The sequence below is a fragment of the Hesperophylax consimilis genome, chromosome 6 (genome assembly GCF_061612785.1).
Source record: "Hesperophylax consimilis isolate HC1 chromosome 6, BYU_Hcon_1.0, whole genome shotgun sequence".
NCBI classification, from domain to species: Eukaryota; Metazoa; Arthropoda; class Insecta; order Trichoptera; family Limnephilidae; genus Hesperophylax; species Hesperophylax consimilis.
This window is the reverse complement of record NC_142841.1, coordinates 8,957,129-8,976,053: the sequence shown is the minus strand read 5'-3', so window position 1 is coordinate 8,976,053 and position 18,925 is coordinate 8,957,129. Positions and strand designations below refer to the sequence as shown.

The window sequence follows — 18,925 nt, the reverse complement described above, 5'->3', positions numbered from 1 at the left end:
ATTTTTTTTTACAAATTGTTAAAATTAATTTTAAAAAAATGCTTTCAAATTGAAAAATATTTATACTAACAATATGGCATATATGTATTCTTATTTTTAGAACTTCCCTCAAGAGTTTTAATTGCGAAATTCATACAAATTTTCTACTTTATCTAAGATTTTTTCAGCTTGACAAAAGGGTGAGACATAAAAAATAGTTTTTATTTATTTTTTATTAATATATTTTGATTGTGCTCGTCACTAACTTGCGGCAAAGTATTATTATCAAACTGTTATTAGAAATTAGAATGTCTTCGTAAGTAAATATCATAATCGTAAATATTCAACATAAATTATTTTTATTGCTTTTCATTTTAACCTACCTATTAAAAGTGGACCGATTACAATATTTTGTTTTTCTTTACTAGATTTGGGCTCATCTAGCACATTATGTGTTTACTAAAGTTGGGCTCATCTAGCACATTATATGTTTACTAGAGTTGGGCTCATCTAGCATATTATGTGTTTACTAGAGTTGGGCTCATCTAGCATATTATGTGTTTACTAGAGCTGGGCTCATCTAGCACATTATGTGTTTACTAGAGTTGGGCTCATCTAGCACATTATGTGTTTACTAGAGTTGGGCTCATCTAGCATATTATGTGTTTACTAGAGTTGTGCTCATCTAGCACATTATGTGGTTACTAGAGTAGGGCTCATCTAGCACATTATGTGTTTACTAGAGTTGGGCTCATCTAGCATATTATGTGTTTACTAGAGTTGTGCTCATCTAGCACATTATGTGGTTACTAGAGTAGGGCTCATCTAGCACATTATGTGTTTACTAGAGTTGGGCTCATCCAGCATATTATATGTTTAAAAACAAATCATTAATACTTAATTAGTCTTATGGTAATATTAAATATCTTTCCGAATATAATTATTCTTTAGTTACTTCATTTTCCGTGGCACCCTGTTAGGGCCTATTTTCACTTCAGCTTGAATCTCCCAAGTCCCAAGGTCCGTGTTGAAAGAGTTCGGCCCAATTGGGTCAAGAACACTTTTTTGATAAAAATACATTACTATCCGCATCGACTGAGGTTTTATCGATCAAAATACTCGTCTTTCTCGCTGATGGAGTCGTCTTGCCTTTCCCAACTATTTCATTAATTTGGTCTGGGGAATTATATATATTACACGTTACTGTTTCCCCACGGGAAATATAATAGGACTGTTTCCGGAATCTCTTGCTCAGTATAATTGTATGTTATTAGTTATTACAGAGACAATTAGGCAATGACAGCCAATCGCACTAACAATATGTTATCAACACTTATAATAATTAAGTAAGTATTATTGTTCTTTTGTAGTTATAGAAACACAATCACTTTCCCCTTTACTAATAAACATGTTTTAAATTTTACACTACCGATAAACATCCATTTACCCTAAATTAATGGTTGTTTATTATTTATTAGTAAGGCCTTCCCACCTCCCGAAGTTTGTGCACTTTACCCCCGGACATCCTGTACCTCTATATATTTTATAAAATTACATATAATAGTGATTTACACAAAGTAATTGCGTTACAACTTTTTTTTATGACGAAGTTAATAATTTTAAGTATTTATTTAGATCTGAGAGATGATGTTGCTGTTCATTGATTTCAAGAAAATAAATGATGTTATAACAATTAAAAGTATATATAAGTAATAAAATTATAGTGTTAACCGACAGGACATTATAAATCAGCTCTGTATAAAGTATAAAACTTGGTGGTGTTATTACCAGTATGTATTATTTGGTCGTTGCTATCAGATCTTCTTTGTTTACGTTCTATTTATTGTATTATTGTAAACTGTTGATTTCCCTAAATGAAAATAAATATTACGTATAAATACCTATATATATTTTGTTTAAGATCCGAAACACTAAATATTTTCGACCATTATTAAAACTTCTCTTCATTTTACTTTTATATCCAGAAAATTAAATCAATTTACTGCTCATTTTTTTTCTTTCAAAAATATGTGTTTTGTTTCAAAATAAAAACATTTATTTGATATGTGGAAAAATGAGCCCCGCCTTTAACGTCAACCGTAAATCATATCCTGCTCGCTGCCTACTCCTGTACGCAAGAGTATTGTCCCTTCGCCATCTGGGTCGAGTCGGTTCCACGGATCCTTGACCTCATATCACCAACTGTGCCCTTGTCGCTAATTTATTATTCCACTCCGGCAGAAATGATATATTTTCTGGATTGTAAATGAAAATCACAAAAATATATGATTACCCACTACCTACTGCGCGTACACTGTTTTGTATCTCTTTTTCGATTGTTTTATCGTTGTAAGCTACGGATCGCATAGTAAGAAAAAGGAACTACGGTGTTTTAAATTGTATCAGTTTTACTGTCAGATTTTATTTGAACTATTATGTACCTTCACTAATATAACTTTATCCAAAAGGGAAATTATAGTAATGCTGATATTAGGAATCCTCAAGTACAGTGAATGATAAAAATATCTAATACGAATTTATTTTAAATTACATGGAATGTAAAATGTTTGTGGTTTTTTGGAATGCTGACTAGTAGCGAACAAATTTAATGCATCATTGTCCAACACTAAAAAAAACAACAAATTATTGATCGTGAAAAACTTAAATACATCTTAGAATTCTTGTAAGTTTCTATTTGGTTCCTGTTTGATTTCTTTCTACGTCATAAAATTACATTTTTAGACTGTTACAATCAACTATCTCGTATCGGATACTTCTTAAAGTTAGTAAATTGTGTAGCAAATACGTGACTAGGGCTCTAGATTTCCTAAATCCTGTTGGGCCAGAAAGAAATGGAAGGAAGACCTCGCTTAACATTATTCCTGCCTTTCCCTATAGACTCCCTCGAGCATTTAACAATATGAAACAGCGGTGCTCTAGTTTTGCTCCTGAGATACGGATTGATGCGAGCATTTCAGCCGGAAAACCGGGTCACGGGTGTTGCTAATGCGAGGGGTCATTACGGGGTCAAATTTAAGGTCTTTCGTGTCGCTTTGTGGCGGCATTAACCAACATAATCTTTATTATATTATTTGTCCCTATTTTTACACCGTGACGATGAATAAATAAGTGAGCTTCGGCGGACCCGCCCCGAGAATTGATGATTATACAGGGTGTTAAGTTACTTTTTATACATAACTAAAATTTTGGATTTTTGTCCAAAATACCCAACCAAACTAAAAAAATATTTTTTTAATCAAAGGGTGTATCAAAACTCTTGTACGAATATGTATTTCTTTATTTATTTGTGTTTCAAATTACATATAAAAAATAAGCAAAAAGTAATCGATTTTTCACGTTTTAGCGGTGAGTTTGGAAATTATTTGTGACTTAAAAAATGTAATGTCTTATGGTAAAATTCATCCATATGTTGTCACTAGCTCAGCCAAGTAACCGCCCAACACCTCACATTTACCCTAGCTATCCTACTGATTTTATACGTTTTTTGTTGTAAAAATAAAATAAGACCAAAAATGTCACCGGAAACAAAAAAAAAATATTCTTGAAAGTCACCGGACACCAAAATTAGAGTTAAATTTTTTACTCCAAATAATGTCACGAATGACTGGTAAGTCAAGCACTTCCCTTAACACCCTTTATATATGACTCGCTAACTTTACGCATTATTGTACTTAGGTACATTTAGGAATTATTTCACAAATAATTAAACAAAACACATGGATTCTTGCCTAATTAGGTACAAATTATTTAAATTTTCCAAGTAGCTTTTAAAGCTCTGTAGCTCTGAAGTGGATTTGCGAGCTGAAATTGATTTGTGTTAAAACGGATATTCCAGACAGAAGAAAACTGTACAAATTGAATCTAGTTTGGCTGCTGCAGAAAAACAGATTAACGTTTCTTCAACGTCATCTTTCCTCCCTTTGTTTGTTGAATAAGTCTCAACGTAGAAAAGTCGTAAGGAGAGCAATAAACAATAAAAATAAATAAATGTATGACAAAAAAATGTATTATAAAAAAAATTAAAATAAAATAATTATAAAAACATTGAATGAAATACTTGCACTCCTGGCTTGTGCAGTTACTGCAGGTGAATCGTGTACCAAGCCGGAATGTCAGCTGTCTTCTTTGTAAAACAATAAATTGCTAGTTGCATACAGCATTGAATGTGCAGCACGAGTTTGCAGATCTGATAAACATTCAAATATCGCTGCTATCTCCGCCTGTGGTACTCGTATAATCTAGATCTGAGCTTCTCGTTAATTTGGCCTTCCGCTCATTGTGAGCTTTCGTACAAAGAGAAAATACACGGAGAGAGCGCGTCAATTTCGATCCCGCTAATAGTGTCAATGACTAGTGTGTCCCTAAGTCCCTAGTCGGATGTAAATTAAAACGTTGGAACACGCAAATCGCTCTGCTAGATCTTTAGATGGATGATAGTGACATCTCGTCGGTGGGATAAGCACTATTATTTAGGGCGGGTTGTTCTATTCGTGGTTAAAACAAAATATTTTCTGTACACAAATTTATTTTTAATCAAACTTCATATTAAAAGTTTGACATTAGAAAAATATCAGTTAAGGCGATGCCATACGTAGTAATGCAAAATCATGTGTCTAGAAATGTTTCAGATGCTAATTAAATACTGCGAGCAGAATACATCTTGGCCTTTGAAATAATCGAGTATTTTTTAGATAAGTCTTTTTATAAGCCCAGACAAAAATAATGTATAATGTCTATGAAAAATGCTTTAAAGTTCAAAATCTCCTACTTACGAACCCATTTTCGGTTATGATTTTATTGCATAATGTGGCAAATTAAGTTATTTAAAAAATGAATGGAAAAAAATTAAATATTTATGCCTGAACATCCACAAAATAAAATAAAAGGCACTTTTTGGCCATGTTTTTTTCTTGCATAAATCAAAACAGGCGGATGGTGTTAAGCGGGAAATTAAACCTTATCGCCATCTACGTAAGGGTTATTATTGCTAGCGGCTCAATTTAAAATATTACACGACGTAGTGCATCGCCTTAAGCCCTTTTTCGTCCGTGGGATGAATTTATAATTGTGGAATTTTCTAAAGTGATTTAGCCATAATTTTAAACAATCATTTTTAACGGTCAGGAATATTTTACTGAAGGTAGCGAAGTCCTCTTTTAATTCCACCCTTTTGCATTTCGTCTGACTTTTAATTTGTTTATGCGCTCCTTTTCCGTTTTCTAAAATCCACTGCATCCACTTTATTATTCAAGCAAGTCATACTTTGGCTATGCTTCAGTAAGGATTAAAAACTAGACAATTGACCCTTAGATTTCTAAGCGTAACAGCAACATTGGTTTATTATATTTAGATGAGACATGAAGCGAAGAAATAGGTTCCTCTTTTTTATCTCCAACTGACCTCCAATTTTCCCAACGCTGTAACTAAAACTACCGAATCCCGCGTTCTACTAGTGGAACAAGTTTCGACTAGTATATAGTACGCAGTAGCGCCTCTAGTTTTAGCTCTATGAACAGGAAATACGTTTCTATTTATTTTATGAATGCTGTTGAAAACTTAACTTATGGTAGTAATTAAACTTTTATTTTGTTTTTACAGATTTATTGCGGTTCTCATTACAAATCAGACCCACCCGTTAACGAGAGGCAAGTTAGTATAATATTACATATTATTATTATATTATAAAACCAGTAATATTGCTGAAAAACCCTAAAAAATAATATAAGTTATGGTTGAATCATTAAATATAATATTGTGTACTGTAACTTTACTTAAAAAACGCGAAGACCTCCGTGGTTGTGCGGTTAAGATCCTCGACTACGAATTCAGAGGTTGCGAGTTCGAATCTCATTAAATAAATTTAATTTAATTAATTTAATTTAATTAATTTAATTTAATTAACGAGTATTATTTCACAATTCATTGATATAAAATAAATATTAGCAGTGCTTTCTAGAGTTGTAGATAGTGGATACTCTCATTATCGCCCGGTGAAAAACCTCCATTGGTTGCTTTAAATGGCTGTGGCCATGTTTGGTGATCAGATCTGAATAGCTGGGTATTTTCCAACCTTCGTCCTCTCTATCTTCTTTGCCTCCCCAGTACCTGTAAGCTACCCCATATGGGATGCCATAGACCCTCTGGCTCCGTTGCAGTCAGAAGTAGTTGGTGTACTACACAGACATAGGAATTAATAGACGAGAAGATAAAGGCGAGGGGTAAAATCAACTGTTGAAGAACGAAGGGAGTGAAGATGACTGTGATTCGTCAATAAATCAATCTGACAGTAAATAGGCATCTCGCATTATAATATCACCATTTACTTCTTAAAAGTAAAATCTGCTTTGAATGAATAGACATTTTTACATGGGAGCGCAAATTACTCGCCACGTTATGAACAAATTTGCGAAGTCCAAATTCGGCAAAGTAAGGCAGCTTCTATATTCAGAGTCGTAGTTAGTTTCAGAGTATTTAGTTAAGACACTTTTATAAATGTTCATAATTTACTTCCCAGCAACCAACCAGCTTTGTGTTTCGCGTCCAGACGTTTCTCGATGTGATAGTAACAACTGATTCATATTATACGATGTGAATATGCTTAAAATAAAATAAAATAATGCTTATATATGGAATGTAATACGACAATTGGGTTTATTCTCTTTTTTCGCATCTATTTTTACCAGTTTTCATAGTACAAGTAAACATTTTGCCGTGTTATTTCGTAAAATGAACCGATGATGCCTCGACCATAGTTCGCACAAGAATGATGACGTCACGTTTTCAAATATCACTTGAGGCCGTACGCGAGCCCAGCCGGCTCAATGGAACCGGTATGGGGAGTGGGGATAATACGCTTTTAATCACTTAGGGCAGGTCTACCTAATATTCATATGTCTATGGTGTACTAGATATTTTATTTTAGCCGTTTGTAAATACCCAAGTTTACAAATGTTTAATTTATTATTGATTACATACATTCATTATTACATTTTTATTGAATTTTCTTTTGATAAATATGACTTCTACAGGTTTTCCAATAAGAGGTGTTATTTTGATATTCAATCGTAAAAGATCAATGGTTTCGTTGCTTGTGTGGCACGTAACGCCGTCTTGTGTGAAAGTAAACGTTGTCCAGATCAATACCAACCAATTCCGGCCATAAAAAATCATTAATCATCTCTCGATGGCGCAATCCATTCACCGTCACTGTGGCTCCAGCCTCATTTTCGAAAAAGTAAGGTCCAATGACTCCGCCGGACCATAAACCGCACCAAACAGTCACACGTTGAGGATAAAGAGGCTTTTCAACAATATCTCTTATGTTTTCCGAGCCCCAGATGCGACAATTTTGCTTGTTGACGAAGCCACCGAGGTGGAAATGGGCCTCATCACTCAAGATGATTTGCATTTGATTCACTCAAGTGAATTTTAATACGTAATTAATGGCGTAGTTTCTACTTGCCAAATGTCAAAAAATGACAGCTTCAAAAGTAACATCTACCGAAATAGCAGGCTATTCAAAATAACACCTCTTATTGGAAAACCCTGTATAATCCAGCTTGAATCTATCAATTGTTGCAGACATTATGGTTTCTGGCAGCGCATTATAATATTGTATTCCTATGTGTAGTAAACTATTTTGTGTATTGGCTTTGTCCTTTTTTGGTAGCCTAATTTTATTGCACGTTCTAGTGTTATGTCTGTTAATGTCCTTATTGTATATACTTTTCTTTGAAATGTATACTGGTAATATGTTATTTATTATTTCATGTATAAATATCATCGGTGATACTGTTGAGTTATTCACATGAAAATAAAATAAAAACTCGGACCGACGATCCGCGGTCTGAATGCTCTTGTGATTCGCCCTCGGGTGACTGACGGCTTACGAAATTGGCTGAATAAAAAACAATGAGCCCATAACTCAGGCCAGCCCGTTGACTGCACGTGGACGAGAAAGTTCACAATAATAAATACGACTGGAGGAATAATTTCTGAATAAATGAATGCTAATGCAATTGTAAATAAGGTACATAGTACCCACCGGCTCCGGCACAACATTGGCACTCTTTAGGAGTATCCATTATGAGAAAAGGGCATAAACAACTCTAGGAAAATATTTGCATTTCAGTTATTAGCGACAGTTACATGGAAATTATGATAGCATTACTCCAGATTTTTTAACCTCTCAGCGTATTGACCGTTATATTTCTTAAAGGCACTGTCGGATGGTCACAGACTTTGTGTGTATTTCCACTTCTTATCCAAATACCTACTTGGAATATTTCACCTTTCAAAAAAAAATGTTTTTGAAAGGTGAAATACGATTTCAAATATTATTATTAGAAATATACATAAAATTATGTTAAATATAAAATTGGAAGGCTAACATGAATATGGTTCACCTTACTTTTCGTCAACAGTGAACTAAAATTACCGATAGCCAAAAAAATACACATTTTAAACACTATTGCCATCTCACTTATTTTTCGTTTCATATAAAAATGATTAATAAAAAAAATCATAAATTCTTCTCAAATTACGTTCGGAACCTTTGGTGTCATGGAGGTGGAGGTGTACATTTTTATTCTTCTATGGTTAACTTCTATATTATATTTGCATATAAAGCTTGGTGTTTTCTCTTTCACACCGTTTAGTTCATATTTCTAACTATGACAGTAAGGGACAAACGACGATTTCTGTGAGACCATACGAGCTGTTCCTAAAAGCTAACAAATTGACTCTACGGACCATAGCTGTTTGTTCCGCAAAACGAACAAATTAGCCTGAGGGGTTAATGAATAACTCCTGTCTACTTTTATGTTTGTTTTGCAATATTTACATTCAATTTAAAAGTCAATGTTTTGCTACAAAGCACGTTTTCTCTTCGCATTTCACCGCATTTTATTGTTGAATGTTTTTTTTAATTATTTTAATTGAAGGTCGTTATTCTTATGAATGTCTTTATTTTTTTCTGTCGAATTGAAGTCTGTTAAATCTCTTTATTCATATAAACACACTAACTGGTTTCGTCCCAGCCCAATTTCGTCTTCGCCAATAATACAGGTGTACATGTACACAAAGTCACAACCATTCATTTAATTATTTTCCGTCACAAGTTAACAATTTACAAACTGTTATATGCACAGCTCCTTTCTCAACTAACTTTACCTGCGCGGCCTTATTTCATACAAAACTTAAATTTGGATTTGAGGTCAAAATATTTAACCAAACTGCAAAAAAAAAATGTTTTTACTTATAAAATATAACCCATTAAAAAAATTAATTTTTCAGGATTTTACATGCACTTTGGCAATTATTTGCGAGTTAATGTTAATCATGTATTTACTGTAGAAATATTAAACAACAAAAATAATGTTGAAAAAATCGTTTTGATGGGCATAAATTCAAATTACGAACGACATTATAATAATTAAGTAACAAGTTAAAACTAACTGGCGAGTTAACACAGTTTTGCACCGTGGTACTGCGTTACTTTAACCACTGTTGTACTATTATACTAAACCTTTACCGACACGGGGTTCCGACATAGTTAAGGGCCAAGTTGGGCGGCTTCCGGGTTCTGCAGGTTCTGGTGGCACATCATTAAAGCGGAATCCTAGATCGATGTCCGACGTCCGACATAGTGGCGGTCTCCGGGGTTGGTTTGCTCGCCTCCTTTGAACTGCCACAGCGTGAAACTTTCCGACGTTCACATTGTTTAAGCCGATTGCCAAACTTTGCACTCCCGGCCCCGCTGTTTCCATCAATATTCAATAATTTTAATTGCAACAAGAGCCGGAAGGGCTTGCGGAGACTTCAAAGTTTAAATGGTCTTCCCTAATGGCGTTATATCTTTTTAAATTCGTAATGTATGGTAAACTTGTCATTTAACCATGGGTCAATGGGACTACCTCAGTGCTGTAAGCTCATTGGCTTTGTTACCAGCGATCGAAGTTTCAAATCCGAGCAAAATTTAGATGGATTATTTCGTACTTTGATTTTGTGGAATATCTGCACCTCTTTCGTTAGTAGAATTTAGATACCACTATTCAAAATCAAAACGTTGCTTAAAATGGCTTGGATGTGTTTAATGATCTCACCGCCCAGAAATATTTACAAACCTGCTTTTTTATTAGATAAATGCATTATAAACTTTATCGTCACCTCAATTTTTATCGTTTCATATAAAAATAATTACTAAAAAAAATCACTAAGTGTCATTTTTTTTCAAATTGCGGTCGGAACCTTTGATTTCATAAAGGTGCACATTTAAAATCCAATTCTAGATTTGAATATAAAGCGTGATGATTTCTCTTTCTAACACCGTTTAGATCATATGTGTATCAACGATATCTGTGAGACCGCATAGAATATTTCTAACACTGTACACATCTTAGTAATTAGTACGTAGGCTACACACAATCCGGTACCTGATTCGATCATTATTTAATGAACACAGTTCCTCAGCCTTGGTTAACTGTTTGCAGTATGTACACTTGTAGTGCCCAGCGTTCTCGGTGCCCGGAATACGTCACTTTAAGTTACCTGCACGTTATCTACGTACATACCTCCGAATGTACGGGCCAAAGTTGGCCCGCCCGTATGTGTGTCAGATATTGGGGGACCTTGCTTCAATCTATTGTCAAAGCTACTCTGGATGGATTCTTTACTGCTATTATATTAATGTCGTTCTATTTTTGAAAATGTTAATTCGATGTGGAATTCCGTTGTTATGTAATTATAAAATACTTATTCATTTATTCCACACTTGGTTTTGAGGCGGGACCGGACCGTTTTTTTAAATAATTAAATAATAGTTGACGAATTGAATTACCGAAAACGTAACAGCGTATATCTTTTAACCACTTAATGGTAGGGGTTTTTTTTAATAAAAAGTGTTCATAAAAATCAGGTTTAATATAACGATGCATTCATATATATACGAAAATGTGAAAACAATATAGTAAAAACGAAATAAGCAGCTTAAAAACACGACCGATCTCTGAGGCAAACTGCAGGCAAATTCAAACTGCGTAAAATACATCTCTAACTTTTGACGAACCTTACTCGTGATAGCTAAAAATTGAATGCATCAAGTCGAAACCGGCGAGCGTCACTCGGGCTAGCAGAAATTGGAACGCATTTAGCGCGCGAGCGTGACTCGTTCAAAAGCATTAAGCGGTTAACCGCATTTTTTGAAAATTCGGATAATGTGCACCAAAACTAATAATAATAGTAATTGCTTAATTTTTTTTCTTAACATTATAAAATACATTTCATTTAGATTGGAACTGAGAATTAAAAGAAAACATTTACAGAATTGTAATATATCCTTACGACACAATATTATTTTTATTATGTGCGGAGCTTACTAACATGCAAATTTCATTAATACTTTCGCTGCCAAGGTTACTTGGCGGAGGTCCACGAAAACCATGGGAAAATATGGGTGGGTAGGTACTCGTCCGTTAAAACTTAGTCGCAATGCTGTATCCAATGTATTTATTACCCCTGGAACCTTGCAATAGGAAGGAGGCAACTCCAAAATCCTCAAATTTCACGGCTGAAGGAAATATTCATTCGAATGAATTGTTGGCCTATGAATATTTCATTCGTGACATGTTTCTTTTACACCTCACCTTTAGTCTGCTCTGAATGTGATCGTGTCCTAATTGATCGGCACAAAGGTCACGCTACTATGATATTATGCATTTGAATTACACGGTCTTGGCACATTTTATATCGTTATTATTTTTTAAACATGTTTAGTGATAATATTTTTCTTTCGAAAGTGGTTATTATTTATTATTCTTATTTCATAATGAATGCAAATCATGAATTGTATAATATTTAAATTATAATAAAGTAAATTAGTATAAAAAACTTAAAACTAAATTAGTAATTAAAGTATAATATTTAATTCAGTACAAAACTTTAGGTTCATTCTTTATTTCGTCGAGTGTCGGTACTGCAATATGTAGATAAAATGGTACTAAATGAGTATTGCTAATTTATTATGAATCTCTTCAAATTATTCTTAATCCGGTTAAAAACGGGTTTGCAGGCATTTCCTGCTAAAATTTTAGTGGATACCTAGGCAAATGCAAGTGCATGAACACGTGTTCCGATATATGAAGAATTTACTTAAAGTTTTTTTTATCAGGAAACGGCCTTCAATTCCGTTTATAACCGGATTGCGAATAATTAGAAGAGATTTTTAATAAATCAGCAATTCTCATTTTCTCCGTGTATTTCACGAATTGAAAACTGAAGTGCTTAGAACATTTATTTGTGAGAGGATATTATTAGGTGTTTTGCAAATGTTTAAAAGTCCTTAGTAGTTGTACTCAATAACTTAGGTTTAATAACTTGAGACTTAACTGGTATACTAATTTTCAATTACGTACACGGTATACATGGGTCTAATTGAACCTGAATTCAATTATGTGGTGTAAACTTTGCATTGGGTATTTTTTACTTGAGATTTTTTTTTTAATATTATATTTTACACCAAGTGATAAAATTATCCAATAGTAAGGTTATTCACACAATAATTTACAGGTAGGTGTACAAGAAAACATGCTTTTATTGATATTATAGTTTTTATGCTCATTAATGTGTTATTTTTCTAATAAAATTTTTTAAACTCGAAATAATTACTGTAAACTAAAATTACGACACCTCGAAACATGAACTCAATTTTTCTTAGTAAATAGAAGCAGAGAAAAAATAATCATTATATTTTTTCGTGAAATTTTTATACTGGATATAAGAAAACATTTTATAATGAGCCCAAACATTAAAAAAATGATAAGTTACAAACAATTTTTGCATTTTGCAAGCATACTACATAATAAGAAACATTTTGTGCAGAAGTTTTATTGTTGTTCTTTTTTTGAAGGAAAAAAGTTATTCTTACAATATACATGGGTCAAATCTCTGATCCGAGAGAGGACATAACTCCGATAATAACAGTTGACACTGGACAACAGTTGTCATTACGTGCCACTGAGGAATATTGGGCACGGGGTGTGTAAATGTCGAACGACTGTTGAATTACAGCCGATCATAGGTTTTTCCGGGTCTGTTTTAACCCATGACTACCGTTTGAGTAGTATTAATGTAATAGGTTACTTTCCTGTAACATTAATTAAGGCTTCACCTACGCCGGTATCAGTGATACTTTTCGCAGTTATTGATTTCCTACATACTCGTACCTACCAAAGGGATGCTCTCATACCAATCGATTCACAAAAAGCTGAACTGACCTCTTCCTCTTCTACTGTTGTGATTGTGAAATTCATTGATCTCTTGAAAGCATGTAATATGCATATTTCCGGATATCTTGTATTATTATTGTAACTGTTTTTATTATAATTGGATTTTACTTTAAAATATATAAATAATATTGCTTTTAGTTTACCTTGATGGGTGAATTCTTGGATATCAATTAATTGTTTGCTAATTTAGAATAAAGAAGAAACTGGAAGTGCCTTCCAAATAAATTTGAATGAAAACAAATGTGACATTCACTTAGTACCTTTTGGTACTAGAACATTTTTAACGCAGTATGTCTTACTTGCACTTGAATTTCGTAGCATAGTTTTGTATGGAAATAACAACGCAACTCTTGTGTTATTCTTTATTATATTCTTGCTAAGTTAAACAAAGATAAAGTTACAATGCATATTTTAGCATTAGAAATCTTACTGCCTTATCGGCAAGATAAGGATTTCCTTATCTTGCAAACAAAACATTGACAATGACATTTTAAAAGGCGTTAATAATCCGAATTCCATCTAATCTCTTGTTTATATTGTTCTTTCAATTGATAAAATTAGAGGAATTTCCCTTTGATGTAGTATACTAGACTAGACAAGAATATTTGGAAGTCAATTCCTTATATTGACCTAGATAATTGGTAATGTCCTTTTCCTGTGAAACATTGCAAATCGTTTATATTGCAACTAAAAACTATTCCAAGGACTATCTTCACATTTCATCACCTTGTCACCAGGCCGGCTAGTAAAATGATTGTAATCAAATTATTATTATATATTTCTTTTTCTCTCGGGGACGTGCTATAATCGGACCTCAAACAATGCTGCGGACTATCTTCACATTTCATCACTTTTGACACCTGTCCGTCTACCATCTGCAATAATTTGGTCAAGTAAGACTATTTATATAAATGTCCTTTTTAAAAAGAAAGACAAACATTCCCGGGTTACGAAGATACTGACAATAATTTGAAAATCTCCTACTACCATCACAGAAAGCGGAAAAAGTTTCTTGTGTCGTGATGGAGGACTTAGAATTCACGACGAAGCCTGGGTGGGACCAGGCACGATGCCAATCAGCTATTGATCTGTCAATAGGGGACATTCCAAAGCTTTTACATGACAACCCAAAAATATACCAACTCTTCACATTTCATCACTGTTGACACCTGCTTATCTAGTAGAAATTTTGTTTAAGTCAGGCTTTAACATAAAAAAATGTACTATTCCTATTTACAAAGCATTTATATCACAACTCAAAACTATTCCAAGGATTATCTTCAAATTTCATCACGTTTGTCACCTAGTAGTCTAGTAGTACAATACTTTGAATCAAAACATAAAGATATTATGATTGCGCAAACACGTGGATCTACCTGTCATCCGTTCATTCATTCGTACATTAACACCTTTCATAAATGACTTCTTGGTCATTTTAAATATTACGTAAGGAAAATGGAAACTACCATATTATTATGTTACACGACAGCTTAAGTGAATATTTCAATCGGTAAATGCCTCAGCAAATTTACTAATGAACGTATTCGTTATTTAGCGTGGTACAACTGACACTATTTCCCTTTCTAGGTGTTGTCATGACACAAATTAGTTTATAGGTCTGCCATTGTACTCAAATACTCAAATGTATGTCACTGTTGTAGTAGATACAAATTTCATAAATTATATGATGGGTTCTTTTATGGTGCTAGGTTTTCATCACTTTTCTCGATCGCAAAACACAATAGGTAAATATTTATGAGGTGTAAGAAATATTATTTTTATGTGTTTAGTTTTGATAATTATTTGAGTACTAGAAGAACTCCCCGGCGTTGCTCGGGTTTTACACAGACTTTTTCAAAATCAAACTTATATAGTGACGTTCCTCTTGTTTTGAAGGTCAAGTTTGCAAAATTTCATCAGTCTCGGAATAAATTAAATTATTTAAGATTTGTATAAAAAACAAATAACCGCCGGCCGCCACAGACAACCTTATTTTATATATAAATAGCTGAAGTGAACCTGGCGTTGCTCTGAGTTATTGATGGTTTGGAGTAATGTTTTGGGGTTGCGAATTCTAGCAAACTGGGTGTAATTTCAAGGTGGAAATAATAATATTGTCAATAATTGAAAAAGTAATAAGGTATTTGATTTACTTTATTGGGCCATGTCTTCCTCGGGCTTCCTCATCTTCTTCGACCATTCATTTTATTCTATTTTTATTCATCCGCTCTATTTGCCCGAACAATTTAAGCATCCCTTTCTTAATTTTATCCATTTCGCTTACATCACCCTTATATGTATAACCTACTCCTCGCTTTACCACAGATAAGTACCTATTTGTTTCATGTCGTCCTCAGATGACCTCGAATTCTTCCACCATTCACTTCTACGACATACATTCTGCTCACACACCTTTCTTAGTTTATCGCATATGCCTCAATTTACCACACATACCTACTTGTTTGATTCACTCGATCGTGCCATATCTTCCTCGGTGTCCCCAACTTTTTCTATCATCCACTTCCACTTAATAATTCTAAACGCTAAACGGATATATATATATACAATATATAATACGGCATTATAGGCTGGGGCGGTACATATAAAAATCAAACTCAAACAATTTACATATCACAAAAACTAATAATAAAAACCATATTAAAAAACCCTATTCATATTCGTCCGAACTTTTATTCAAACAATTTAAGGTCAGGAAATTAAGTGCATTATACTTCTACCATGCAACATTACAAATTTATAAAAACTATATTCAAAATAAAATTGCACCCTTTAAAAATAACAGAAATCTTAGACAAACGTCAATACTTCCTACTCCTAAATGTAAAAAAACAATAGGACAGCTCAACCATGAATATCTCGGAGTTAAATTTTTTAACTCATTACCAGAAAAAATTAGAAACATGAATGCAAATATAAACGAATTCAAAAGCCACCTTAAAAAGTATTCCGAACAGTTGAACTGAATCGTACCAAATATAAACCAATATAACAACACCCCCATACACACAAGCCCTGCTTATTTATGGGGGTACATCAAATACTAATATTATGTAATTAATAACTGTACTATATTGTGTAATTATATTATGTAATTGTTATATTATGTAAATCGTGTATCTTTTTTTACTAATAAAAAAAAATATATATCTATATATATATATATATATATATAAACGTATATGTAGGCATGTAGATGTTTCACTTTGCGCAAAAATTGATCATTTTCTATATAAAGCAGGTCAATAAATTGATTTTTACAATTTGAATTAGCCATTTCGTAGACACATACATAGAAAATAAGTATAACATTAAAAGAAACCGTTTTGGGAAGATATTTTTCTTAGTGAAAACGCTCCGTTGGTTGACGTTTTGTTTGGGCTTCTAGCTTCGAACTTTGGGCTTTGAGCTTTGAGATTTGATATTTGAGCTTTTGGCTTTGTGCTTCGGGCTTTGAGCTTTGTGTTACGAGCTTAGGGAATTGAGATTTTCATTAATGTCAGATTAAAACTGTGGATTTTGCATGCAAATCAAATCAACCCAGCCCGCCCGCCCGCCCGCCCGCCATCCCGTGCTTGTCAACTTTATATAACAGAGGATAGTATCTCTGACCGCGGTTAGATTTCCGTAATATGTAATAAGGGGCGTCCCACCTCTGCGACTCGCGGCAACATGGCAACACGGGGCTGGCATACATTAGACACTTTTCTGTGATTAAGATTTTTTGTTCCGCCATGACACAGTTCATGGAGTCACTATCGCGTTTGGTGATCATCAGCCAGGTAATTCAAACCCCGATACCGTTATTTAAAAATTACTAATAAACTTAATGTTTTGTACGAGCATTACATTTAGGTTACGTAGTAGGTATGTAGAATGGTATCAAATACAAAGTCATTATAATGTTGACTTGCATTGTGAGCACGTGTAACAATGTATAATTAGTAAAGAAATGAGTCTCTCCACATTAATGACGTGATCTTCCCCATTACCTGAATTTAAAAAATTTATATTTAATTTTTATCACCTAATTTCTTATACACATGCATAACAAAAATATATCGCATACCGCTATAGTTATAGATACTAGTAATAATTTATCTAAATTTCCAATGTTATCAATTTAAAATGACAACTAATATTACTCCATCCATGTGGAAATTAAATAATGATGAGCTAATTTGCATTAATAATATTACTGTATTAAATTGTTTTGTTTTTGTAAAGAAGTTTGCGAGCTTCAAGTTTTAGGTATTTCTTATTTCGCTTACAATTTTATTGTTATTCGCAAATAACGAAAAATATATATTGTCCTCCATCATTGATAGCTAAAGGCGACACAAGACTCTAATAACGGGGTTTGCTCCAGACCAACATTTTTATTAATGCCGACGAATTCGTTACTATAATATTTTTTTCAGACCGATACCCACATATGTAAATTATTTATTTTTAAGATTATTAAAAACTGTACTTTAACGTTTATTTATATTTTAGAGTATTTGCTAGGGCAAATTCGACCGTAGATCCGTCCAAAACACCACGACCGTTTGTACAGGCCTTTTTCTCTTGCGTCAATATTCCCACATTATTTTAGGGGATTGTATCGTCTTAATGACACGCCCGATGTTTTACGGTAAAACGACCTCACCGTACAGTGCAGAACGCATTAACGTTTTCGTAGTTAATAAAATATAAAAAATAAATATTATTATAGGAAGACAAATACGGTATTCGCGTGTTTGTCTCCCCTGTCCAATGCACTGTGACCCGCCTTCATTCTCGCTTTATTGGTATACCATTCTTATCCTTGAGCCGCCTCTGTGTTCATTCTCTTTACACCAGCCAGTAGCGCTCTAAAAAGGGAACACGTCGATCTACCAAACAATTTACTTCGCAAACTAATTATTACTTCCTTATCGACATGGTGGTCTAATTTTACTTGGCGATGATTTACAAAACAAATTTTTGTACCTAGATAATGTTACAGATCTTCTATGAAAAAATTATAGTGCTATTTATTTATGATCATTCATCGTAAGGTAGGTATAATAGATACTATTATAACCAAATCTTTCGTTTGTTGGTTTTGTTTATACAGCAACGGCATCTCTTCATAGGTGAACTCATTACATACAAAGTGCAGACGCGATTACGAAAACTTACGAAGTCACAACAGCAGCACATCGCATTCAAAATATATAATCTATTCCAGCGTTTTCTTAATTTCATAGTGGTATTTGCATAGTTTGGTACATAATATCACCACAGAACATTGTGGTAAACAGAATATTTAACCGATGTCTAATTACCATAGAAATCACCCACGCACTAAAATTGATGTGAGTGCAGTGGCGGAATTACAAGCCCGCACCTGGGGGCTGTTCAAAATATTATATAATATGTGTTATGGGGTGACGGTTAAATTTTCCATCAAATTCAAAGTATGTTTATGTACCAAAAGCTAATAAAATAAATACTTATTCCCGTGCAAAGGGTTAGGTTACAGATCTTATATTCAGACCGCATAAATTATATATTAGTAAATAAAAATTCGTGCAGAAGTCAAATAAAGTACCTACAGTATTTTTTTAAATGCGCGATTTTTTTGCTAACACTAAATA

At 33.4% G+C, this 18,925-nt stretch overlaps 1 protein-coding gene across 8 annotated transcripts in view; it reads left to right on the top strand.

The window, feature by feature from the left end:
• Window positions 1-18,925, top strand: part of rdx (BTB/POZ and MATH domain-containing protein rdx) — a 308,082-nt gene that overhangs the window by 24,098 nt on the left and 265,059 nt on the right. For 3 of the 8 annotated variants that reach the window (XM_089632369.1, XM_089632365.1, XM_089632366.1), the window contains one exon: window positions 5,599-5,645. The exons of 2 other annotated variants lie outside the window; for them this stretch is intronic. The gene's annotated coding sequence lies outside the window, so the exon portion shown is untranslated. Of the gene's footprint in view, window positions 1-5,598; window positions 5,650-18,925 lie in introns of all 8 variants that reach the window. 3 more of the 8 variants (XM_089632368.1, XM_089632362.1, XM_089632363.1) reach the window with 1 other exon arrangement.